Source organism: Pyxicephalus adspersus, chromosome Z, assembly GCF_032062135.1.
Source record: "Pyxicephalus adspersus chromosome Z, UCB_Pads_2.0, whole genome shotgun sequence".
Lineage (NCBI taxonomy): Eukaryota > Metazoa > Chordata > Amphibia > Anura > Pyxicephalidae > Pyxicephalus > Pyxicephalus adspersus.
Window position 1 is genome coordinate 36,845,673 of NC_092871.1, and position 11,542 is coordinate 36,857,214.

Below are 11,542 nucleotides of genomic sequence, written 5' to 3' on the forward strand. Positions count from 1 at the left end.
TTTTACAATGTATCTTTTTACAATGTATCTTTTTTTGTATCCTTTTATAATGTATCTTTTTACATCTGTTTGGAGGCTGTAGAAGCTCTACACAGTGCTGAAAAAAACCTGAGTTTTTCCTCTTATTGACTTTAATGGTGTTCGACTTTGACATTCGACCACCCAAATGTTTTGCTATATTTATTGCTTTATTGCTATATAGCGAATAGCTGCCGAATCGAATAGTGAGCTATTCGACCAACACTAGTTACAACAGTACACAAAGTCTCCATCTTCACTGAAATATGGTAGGAGTGTCACCTCTCTTGTCCTATAAACCATTATTTTAACTTACAGTCTCTGACAGTTCTATTCTATTAGCCTGGATGCTAAAAGTTTAGATGCGTGTTTTGACAGATTTAGGTCAAACAGCTGTAAGGTCCTGCTTGCTAAACTAAATACACGTTGAGATCTCCCTACTGCCTGCTACCTGGAACTGTGCCAGATGTCCACAGTGCTGTGAGAGGAAGGCTGGTCTGTGTGTGGAGGTAAGTACAAAAAAAATTCCCAGAATTTTCAAAAATCCGACACTCCTCAAGTCCAGAGGATGCCAGATTTTTGAATGTCAACCTGTTTAAAAAATGTGCAACTCCAATATGAGGGTACTTTTATGTTATACCACAAATATTTTTTCATCTTTTTCTTTTTTTAATCTTTTTCTTATCCATGTCTTAAAGGGCATCTTTCATTTTAGCAAAGTTATTCTTTAGGTAACCCACTCGATCCCTCTGGATTCATTGATTGTCCATGTTCATGTTGGCTAACCCTACAGTGGAGTACGAACTATGCATAAGAATAAATGAGTCCATTAGGAAGAAGACCTACCTGGCAAATGTTACTGGCGAAGAGTTTATCACAGTGAAAGAGTGAAGTGGGAGGTATTTAACCTCATAGGTTTCATTGAGGGGGTTTACTGAAAGGTGAAATTCATATGTCCTTTTGGACAGTATTAAGCACAAGAAATGATAATGGTTCAACATTTAAGCATTTTTTCCTTCTTGTAGTTGGCATTCATAAATGACAAAGAACCTGGGGTGAACTCATAATTTCACATGGAGGGCAAAACAGTAGTGTAGAAGCAGAAGCAGACCGCATATATAGCCAGAAAATTGGGTTTACCCCTTGCTATCCTCCTCAGTGGAAATTGCTCAAGGTATCACACTTGCTAGTGAATACCACTGGAACCACCTTGATGCAACTCATTTGGGCCACTTTATTTGGGATCCAGATACTGCAGCAACCAACACACCCCCCCCCCCCCCCCCAACAAGAGAAAACGCTACCTTTTTGTACATATGTGTCATCTTATGTGTCATCATAAATGTTCTGACTCTCCTTACATATCCCCTGATGAACCCATCTGGCGAAACGTGTCTGGATTGAGATTTGTGAGTTTTATGTACCTTTGTTGCAACACTTAATCAGATGATTCTATACTAGAAAGCAAGGCATATCCCTATCAAGGGACACCTTTACAGTCCAACTGTGACTTTACCATGTTTGCTTTTCTCACACTGATGTAATGAAATATGTGTCAAACCATGTTGTACTTTTTTGAAAAATACATCTTAATTTGCTGCCAAAAAAACCTGTCTATTTTTTACTTGATTCATACCTTGACTAATTACAGGGTTGGCCAGTATATTTCTGATTATCATAGATAGGGTCCCCTCTTTCGTTCCTTGCTGATGTGGTTGGCAACTGACCTTGACCCTTATCCTCAGTTCTTTCTAATATATATTTGTAGATGGATGATTTACCCATATCATTAATTGTTGGTATGTACTTCTCAATATTATCATTGTTACTCATTAGTAGTGTTGATCGAATATCTCACTATTCGATTCGACAGCTCTCGATTGACTAGTGAGATATTGTTCGGGTGATTGAATGCCGAATTCAAACACCATTGAAGTCAATGGTAGGAGAACTCAAGTTATTTTTAGGGACTGTTAAGATTGCTCTTGCAGCCCTTTACTAGTTGTATGTGTTCTTGGATAGAGTTTCTCTTTCCAAGAACGCAGGGAGTCCTTTGTTCTTGGATAGAGAAACTCTATCATACTACAGGGCTGCAGCAGCGATCCTGATTGCTGTTGCTGCACTGTACTAGTAGTATGTGTTCTTGGATAGAATTTCTCTATCCAAGAACACAGGACACTGGTTGTGATGAATGGGGAAACGTGTCCCCATTCAACCTTTAGTGCCTGAGATTGCCTGCAGTCACAGCTGTGACCACAAAGTTTCCACGGTCATGTGACCATGGGAACTGAACTGCAGATGAACTCTGCCATTCCACTACCATCCCCGGGGCACTACAGGTTAATTAAGAAAAATGTAACAAATGTATCATAATATTTCTGTGCTGGAAAGTGTGTTACAGAGTAAGAGATATCATGTCATTGTAGGATAAACTGTAAAAAAAATGAGTTAAATAAACACAAACAATAAACTAATTTAACATTAATTTTTATTTTATTTCTTAACACATTTTTTTTATCGGGTCGGGTCAAGCCAAATTCGAACAGCCATTCTCGGGTTGAATATAAGGACAACCCGAATTCAAACACCGACACTACTCATTAGTGCATATCTTCATATATTTATTATAAAGCTGCTTTAAAGTTCTCTATACATTCCCTGGTGAAGACTAATGGCGAAACGTGTCGGGTTAAAGACATGTCACAGCCTTACCACGTCTTGTTAGTCAGGCAACAGATTAATTAGTAATCAAAGACAAATTCCCTGGCATTTCATCTTCCAGGGTTGCCTGACATATATACTTTTTTGTTCTGTATGTTTGTTTTATTGCAATGTATATTGATCTTCTTCTGCTCTTACCAGCAGGCTAGTATTTACACTACCTTGATTATATGTATGTCACAGAATACATTTTGATTTATATTTGCCAAAAAAAACCCCAGTCTTTCTCATTTTTCAATAATTTACTTGATTACTATTGGGGTTGGCGCATACATTATAGAAGGGATTAGAAATGATTGATAGGTGTCTCAAAAGAGAGATTCCCCAAGAACATCATCACAACTTCTTTATACTGTCACTTAAATTCATCCTGGAAAGGAACATCTTTACCTTTGGTGACACCCTATACCTGTAGGTCCAAGAAGTTGCGATGTAGATGAAAGATGCCCCCACGTATGTAAATGTTTACCTCGGAGAATGGCAAAAGACTATCTCTGAAACATGCACAAGTTTCAAAAAACATCTTATACTTTGGGGCAGATACATCGACAATGTTCTAATCTTGTGGTCAGGCCCTCAAAACACGCTGGAGGAATTCTTCCAAGTACTACAATGCAACAATTTCAATTTGAAATTTACCATGGAATGGAGTACTACCAAACTACCTTTTATAGACCTCCCTCTAATTAATAATGAGGACAACATCTCAAGCACACTATACAGGAAAGCTACGGCTGGGAATACTATTTTACACACTACCAGCAACCACCCTGTGTCTCTGAAAAATAGTATTCCCTACAGCCAATATTTGAGGCTACACAGGAACTGGTCATTAGAGAAATCTACAAGCAACTTCAAAACCAGGTTTAAATGATGTACTCACTTTTAAACCATTTCACTTGCAATAACATACAGGGACTACTCTCTACCCTCCTTATCCTCTTTTCTTTCCCCTCAGACCCCTCCTCCTTTCCCCCTTCCCTTTCAACCCTATATATTGTAACAGCAACAACAGTTCTGTAATTGGGATGCATGCACCTCTATGAATAATTACCCTGTGTACTTAGGGTACACCCCTGTATATATTCTTAATACCAGTATATATGTGTATAATTTTTTTTCAATCATTTGTTTCAACTTGTTTATTGCTCAGACCCATATATGTAATTAGGGTTACACTGTTAAACAAATCTTGTCTGTTTTACATACAAATTGTTTATCATCTATTTATATGTTTTTGTTATATGTACCATGTTCAGCAAGGATGGTTAACAACATCTGATCTATGCAGCGATGGTTTGGCAAAGTTACCCTTGTTAAACCAAGGTATATACTGTGGATTGTCAAGTCGCCTATATCATTGGGGCCACTCCATTAACAGAGATGGTTCTTGCATGGTGGGTAAAGCAGATGTGGCTTCAGTACACGTCTCTGCGCACGCACAGTGACGTCATCGTCAAAGCGTGTGGTGGGAGGAAGACACTGGCACGCAGATCAGGAACTAATTTGACTTTATATGGAAGCGTGGGTTTAAATGTAATTACTTTTTTTATTTTGTCATTTAAATTTAGTGGTGTCTGTGTGGTCTCCATAATTTAATGTGACCTTTTAGCAAATGGGATTAATATTACTCCTTTACAATCTCCTACGACCTACAATTTAAAAAGTCAGTTATGCTTGTTTTTAAGCAGTTCCCTTCTATGAATTGTTTGAAAGGCTAAAAAAAGCACATTTGGCTTATTAAACTCAGTTGTTTTACATGAATAGTTGTGCGCCAAACCTCAGGAGTGTGCTGCACTTTGTTGTGCGCCAAGGCAGAACCGCTATGTGCGCGTAAACTATCAGCGTGTTCTAAGAGTTGAAAAATGCTCTGGCCAATTTTCCAGAGAAGGATCCTCATTCAGGTAAGTTTTTCTTTTTATGTGTATATTGTTTGTTTTGCTTCATGTGCACTAATGTATGTACATACAAATATGCAGAGGATTTTTGGGCATATTACTTACAATGCTTGACATTGAAAAGAATGCCTATTTCTTCCTATGATTTCTGATTTCATGGGCTTGGCCACAAGCAACATTCATGGAGGATATTGCCTTTCTTTAAAAGAAGCAATCCACATTTATGTGCTTCCACTACCAAGCTGAGGTGATTAAGCCAATACACAGTGGGCCAAGGTCTAAAATGCCATTTAAACCTGCATAAACACCCTGAAAGGCTGGAAAAGCTAAAAAAATATGTTTGGCACAAATGGGATTTGTCCCTGAAAGTTTTAGATACTAGTACTATTTGTTTTATCTAAACACCTAAATAATGCATGCAATCCAGTATTTATTAAGCCAAATTAAGTTGAGCAACAACAGAACATCTGTTCATTTTTAAGAGTGCTTGACTCTGCTTGTGAGCTTGGCAGTCAATGTGCTTTGATGTTGTGTTTGGCAACCTGGACCTCCTTCCATTACCATCAGGTGTGTTAGAATGAGTATGCAACTCAGCTGGACAACTAATTGGCAACCTGTTTGGACAGCAAGTGGAAGTGTGTTTGTATACAATAGTGCTAAGATCAGGCAGCACAGCACAATGAAAACAACCCTTTAATACCACTACAAATAAACAGAGGAGTTGTGTGGCAGCAAATAAATATGGGTGCATATGTCAGACTAATAAAAAAAAAAAAACAAAGAAATAAAAACCATTACAATTTATTCATAAAATGAATATGTACATAATACATACAAATACCAATATGTGACAATGTGACTTGGAAAATGGGACGAATGCAACTAGGGTGTTCAAGTAGTAGTTTGGAGTGGAAACCACGCAGACATTTGTACTCAATATTTGTGGATAAAAAATGACAAAACATTGCTGAAGAATGCTAAACAACAGAAACCGTAATTTCAAACCAGGAACAAAAACATTGCAGCTAAAGATAAAAACCAACATTAATGAGGATTACAAAGTCACATCAATGCATACCATCCAAGCAAACTTACTTGATTAATCAACCCCCCCTTCCCACACACACACACAAACCAGTCCAGTTAAAATAGTAATAATGAAAATGCCTATGTATTTTTATACATTTAAGGTTTAGTCTACATGGACTGTTTCCCCAGCGTTTAACCTAAGGCTTTTAAAGCCCATGTTTGAAGTCCCCATGCATTCCAATGTGCTAATCTCTTTTTTCCTTCAGGCATGTTTTTGAGCTTTATCCTAAACGTTGCTTGCAACGTTTAAAAAATTTAAACGCTGGTAAATTGCGGGAAATCGCAGGAAAACGCAGGAAAACGTGTCCACTGATTTTAATAGGAGCGTTTTTCTGCGTTTATGCATGCTAGAAATTGTCAATAAAAAAGCTTCCATTGATTTCAATGGAGGCTTTTACAAACGTTTTAACAATGGTCTGTGTCCTGTGTCACTATTCCATGTGTCATGCATGATTTATTATATGTTCTACGCTGTTAAAAATTAACACCTATGCCTGGCACGTGTGAAGATTGTCTGCCATTGTGTTTGCTTTTGGTGCTTTTCACACCTGCAAATGATGTAATTCATTATCACTTGTGTGTAGACATTGCCCCTGATTCATCAATTGTGCTTCACTTTGCACTCTTTTCACTCTATTCTGTGTATACTGTTACATTTGTCACTGTACTATTGCATGATCACATTATCACATGTATGCAGGGATGTATGCACTTCCTGTACTTGTAGAAATCACTTCTACAAAGTGCTAAACCGCTTGTATAATCGTGGTAAAACGCGCAAAAAACGCGGGAAAACGCGACATAGACGTTTTCCAGCATTTAAAAAAAGTGCTTAAAAACGCTTATAAACGCAGTAGGAATGTTTACATGCCTTTTTACAAAACATCCGTGTAGACCCAGCCTAAATGTATTTTGACATACACACACAAGTTAAATCACTAAATGTTCCTTCATAGATGTAATATATATTTGGCAACAATCCTCTTTTTCAAATAGTTGATTTCTATGAAGCCAAACTACAACAAAGTTTTAATCAGATTACAAATGCTTGGTGACATTTTTTTGACATTCATACTATTGTATGATGACATATTATAAAGTGCTAATTAGTATATATACAGCTTGATCTAAATTAGTCTGCAGTTTTGCAAGCAAACAAAAAAGTATGAAAACAGTGCAACAAATGTAACAATAAATTAATCAATTTTGTGAATGAGTACAATGTACCATAAAAATGAAGCACTTACCCAAAAGAAGATGAAGCAATAAAGATTCAAATTGACCTGTAATGGACTGTAGATGCGCACAGAACAGGGAGCAGGTGTGCGCTAATAAATTGCTTTGACCTCACCATTGACAGAGCTTAACAGATCATTCTGAATCACGCAGCTGCAAACTAATCACCTTAATTGACATATTCTGGACCCCTATTGCTTATTTAACAAAACAGGAATCTGGCTGGAAAGTGAAGGCGAGTGTACTAGCACTCAGGTCAGACTCCGACTCATGGAAATACGCCTTGTATATCGGCGCGTATATATGCGCAGCGAGCTTACGTGCGCTTGCTTGATAATTTAGGGCTATTAATTCACGGGCTGCAATTCATCCAGTTTGCTGGAGACATAAGAGTTTGCTGAACTCCTCTGTTAGTCGGTCTATGCTTCAGTACTAAGCAGGTGCATGGTGCCAAAAAAAGTTTTGCTAATCTAAAAATCATTTGCTTGTTGATGGGTACAGGGCTGTTCTTAACCACTATGTGCTAACCAACATACCTCTCACCTTGATGCACTGGTTAAAATAACTTTTGCAGCACGATGAATTATATGATCTCAAATTTGGAGGGTTTTTTGCATCATCTGACTCTGGAAAAGTGGATAATGGGCCTGGAAAAGGATAAGGCTGTAAATAAGTGTAATGCTGTATATTTGCATTTTTTTATTTGGGATCTAGGCCCAGGAGTATCCTGGGAGGAATAGGTGGGCCAGGCACTCCATTTCTTTTTCAGGTCAGTGATTGTCATTGGCTCTTTAGCAGGTGTTGCTCAGGCAGAAAGGCTGTGTGGAGCCTGTGAACTGGGAGATGGTCTCCCAAAGTTGAGGACTGGTAGACAACAGCCAGGAGGCTAAAATTTGTGTTTTTATTGTCATGTGGTAATTACTTTGATCCCCTGTGAGGGAAAATCCTGGATTTTGCTTATTTTGTTTTGTATTTTTGAGAATAAAAACTGAAACTGGAACAAAAGTCTCAAATACCTCTCTGCAGCAAGTGCGTTTGATGCAAATCTCACATGCTTTATAAATCCTTTCCTGTTAACCCCCCTAGCACTAATCCCGAGTGTGACTCGGGGTGGATTTTACCTGCAAAAAGAGGTAAATCCGAGTCAAACTCGTGGTCGTTTTTAACTAAAAAAAAAAAAAAAAACATTTAACTTGCTCCATCACTGTCCCTTGGCATCCTGCTGGTCCCCGCAGGTCCTGGGGACACCTCCTGCTCCTCCGATCTCCAGCCGCGAAGTGCAGAGACGCGATCTACGGGGTCTCCCGGTAACGTCGGTACATGCGTCGGTGCAGGTGGGAGGATTGGCGGGAAATTCAAAATAATTTTGTATTGGATTCAATACAAAATAGCTGTATTGCCTTGAAAACAATGAAATATTTATATAATATATATATAATATTATTATATATATAAATTATATATGCTACTATATGAATCCCACAAAAAGTAAATGGAGGTGAAAGGGAACTTGTGGACTTAAAACATTTGACATTCGTGTATTTTAAACAAAAGTAACTTTGTAAGCTCAAGCTTCTAAAGCAGTAAAGTCTTGTTTTTTTTGTTTATTTTTAACATTCTAGGTTTGTAAAGCTTGTATTCTCACATTTCCAAGAAGATGCACATTTTGGTAAAAACAGACCTTTAAGAAAAATGCCAGGCCCCTTTCCCTGCAAAATTGCTGCATATGTAGTAATTAGGTAAAATGCACCTGTAAAAAAATAACACTACATTTTTACTTTCCTTACTTATTTGTATCAGGTAAGATAAAAAGGAAAGGAACTGATCTTGTAAATGCTGCTTTAGGGCCTTAAAATACTTAAGTACAGTTCTGCTAGCAACATACCGCTACAAGAATTTTGAAAAATACCTCTGGCAATCAAATCCAATACACAAAGATCAATTCTAGTCAATTAATAATCTTGCAATGTCTGGTTAAATGATGTAATGATTACATTTTGCAATACACTTGATTTATTCCTTCCTATTTTTACAGATATGAATATAATGCCAAGTTCATGCAAAAATTTACTGGTAAATTCTAATCATGGAAATACTGTCAGAACAAGTGCCTTAACCTCACTTAGATTGAAGGATTTCTTAGAAATGAAACATTTTAAAGTTTTCTCTTGCAGCACTGAGAATATTTTTACTCTAGCATTTCTCTGAAACTGCTATTCCCCAGGAGCTCACATCAGAGAACAAGCTGAAAGGAAGTACATGTGTTTTTAGGCACATGTCTAGAAAATCACCAGGGTTTCTTTTGCCAGACCAGTACCTTTCAGTGCACAAAATCTTGCAAATTATTCCTTCCCTCTGATAATTTCACGTAAAGCTGTACATGTTATCTTTTAGCTCTAGCGATTGCATTCAGTATCATGAAATGTGAGCGCTCCACAAGACAAAACAAATCAAATACATACAAAACAAATTTATAGAGGTTGCATGTACACTTTAAAAGAAAATCTTTAAATACAAATAGTAAGCAGTAGTCATTTTGCAAATGTCAAGACCCTACTTGTTCCCTCCTCTTGGCTCCAGGGCCTACTTTTTAGTCATGATGGTTTTAGCATATTTTAGAAGTGGAAGAATTTCATATTGAAATGTGAAGTGTGACATGCTTACCTGTATTTTAATATGCAGTATATTAAAATATATACATTTCTTTTTCAGGTAAAGAAGGATTAGACCTTCTATCAAGTTCTAATATATATATATATATATATATATATATTTATATATTCATGTAAAGTGAAGAACTTTCTAAATTGGGAGTTCCTAAAAGATATGTTGAAAAAAACATTTTTTTTTATTATAATAAAAATTTAATTAAAATATTTGATTTATAAATAAAAATTGCATAATCAGCCTCTTGCTGAGTCTTTTGTAACTTTCGCAGTTCCACAGGAAAAGGACTTATCAGTAGGAAAAGTACATTGTTGTATGTCAAGAAAACATATGCTTCTAATGCAATGTTATCTCTTTTATCCTAACTCAAGAGTACTGAACCCTTCGTAAAAATATTACAAAAATAAATTCAGTGTTACCATTACCTGCTTTTAAGCATCATCTAGGTTTTTGCTGGTCAGCATATGTACTCTTTTTAACCTGAGGTATTAAAAGGCACTTATACAAAAAAGGCAATTTTTTAAGCTGTATTCAGAATAGGAATTAATTACTTAAAAAACACTGCAATTCTTGGCAAAAAATCAACATAAACACAGAATATTCTGGCATTACTGCAAATGTTGTAAAGAAGAATGTCAAATAGACAGTGCCCCTGATTCATCAAGCAGAATCGCATGATCGCTCGCGCATTTGTATTCGCGATCCGAAATCATACGCCGTCGCGCTATTCAGCAACTGAAAAAGCTTGCGGCCGGAGCCGCGCATCTCCGGCAGCTTTACACTGGCGAGGTTGCATTAAAAGTCACTGTTCCCCTAAAAAATCATTCTTTCTAATGGGAATCCGGCTGGCAGTGAGGAGGCGAGTGTACGCGCACACTCGAGTCCGGACCGCGGTAAACCGCGATCGCTGGCCGCGCGTACTTTTGCGCTTCCAGCGAGCGCAGATTTTATTGATGAATTGGGGCATTGACTCAACCTTTACTATGGCATTCTTAGAGTTATTTAGAAAACTGTTTGTTTCATAGCCTATTAGTATTATAAAAATTATTCACTCTTTAGGACTAAAATCTCAAGAATTAAATTAAAAATGGCAATATATGTTCAGTATAGTCAAATATTTGGTTATTCATTATTCATTAACATAAATTTTATTGTGAGGTATTCTAAATCTATATTTTTACTTAGTTAACCTCCTAATATTGACATTAGATATTTCTTAACATGCATAAGAATGCAATAGTTATTGAAACATGCAATAGTTAACATTTTAGAATAATGTTTTTTTTCTTTTGGTTAGAGTGCTAGGGACACATTCACATTTCAAATTAAAAAGTTTTAAATAAAGGGAAGAGAATTTACCCCCAGCTGGGAAAACATGGCTTAGTAGGAGTTTTACATCTGGCTTCATTGATCCACAGATTATCTCACATTGGAGACTGAACTCCCTTCGGGAACTGCAGGGAGGGAAAGCTAATGTGAGAAAGTACGTAGATTTTCTTCATTTGACTGCAGGGTTATGTAAATCAAATCTGGCAAGTTAGAGGCAGGGGACATGTTTTCTTCTTTTTATTTCCTTACCCGACTTTTGTTTTCATGTCAATATTCAGAATCTATAATAAATTGCAGGGATGTAGAACAGTGGTGCTCATACAGCATTTGCAATAATATTTTCATCATGGGACCTAATATTCAGTTATTGTCTATCTATTATACAGGTATAGTTAGATTATGTTTATTGTTTAAAAATTAACACAATACATTATTGTGTACATAGATTTTACTTAACCTTGGTTAGATAATTGCATGGATTAACAGGAATCTATAGTGTTATAGTATACATTTCAAATGTATTTAAGTCAAATATTGTATATAACTACAGCATAGTCATACTTTGTATTTAGCTAGTGGTAAAT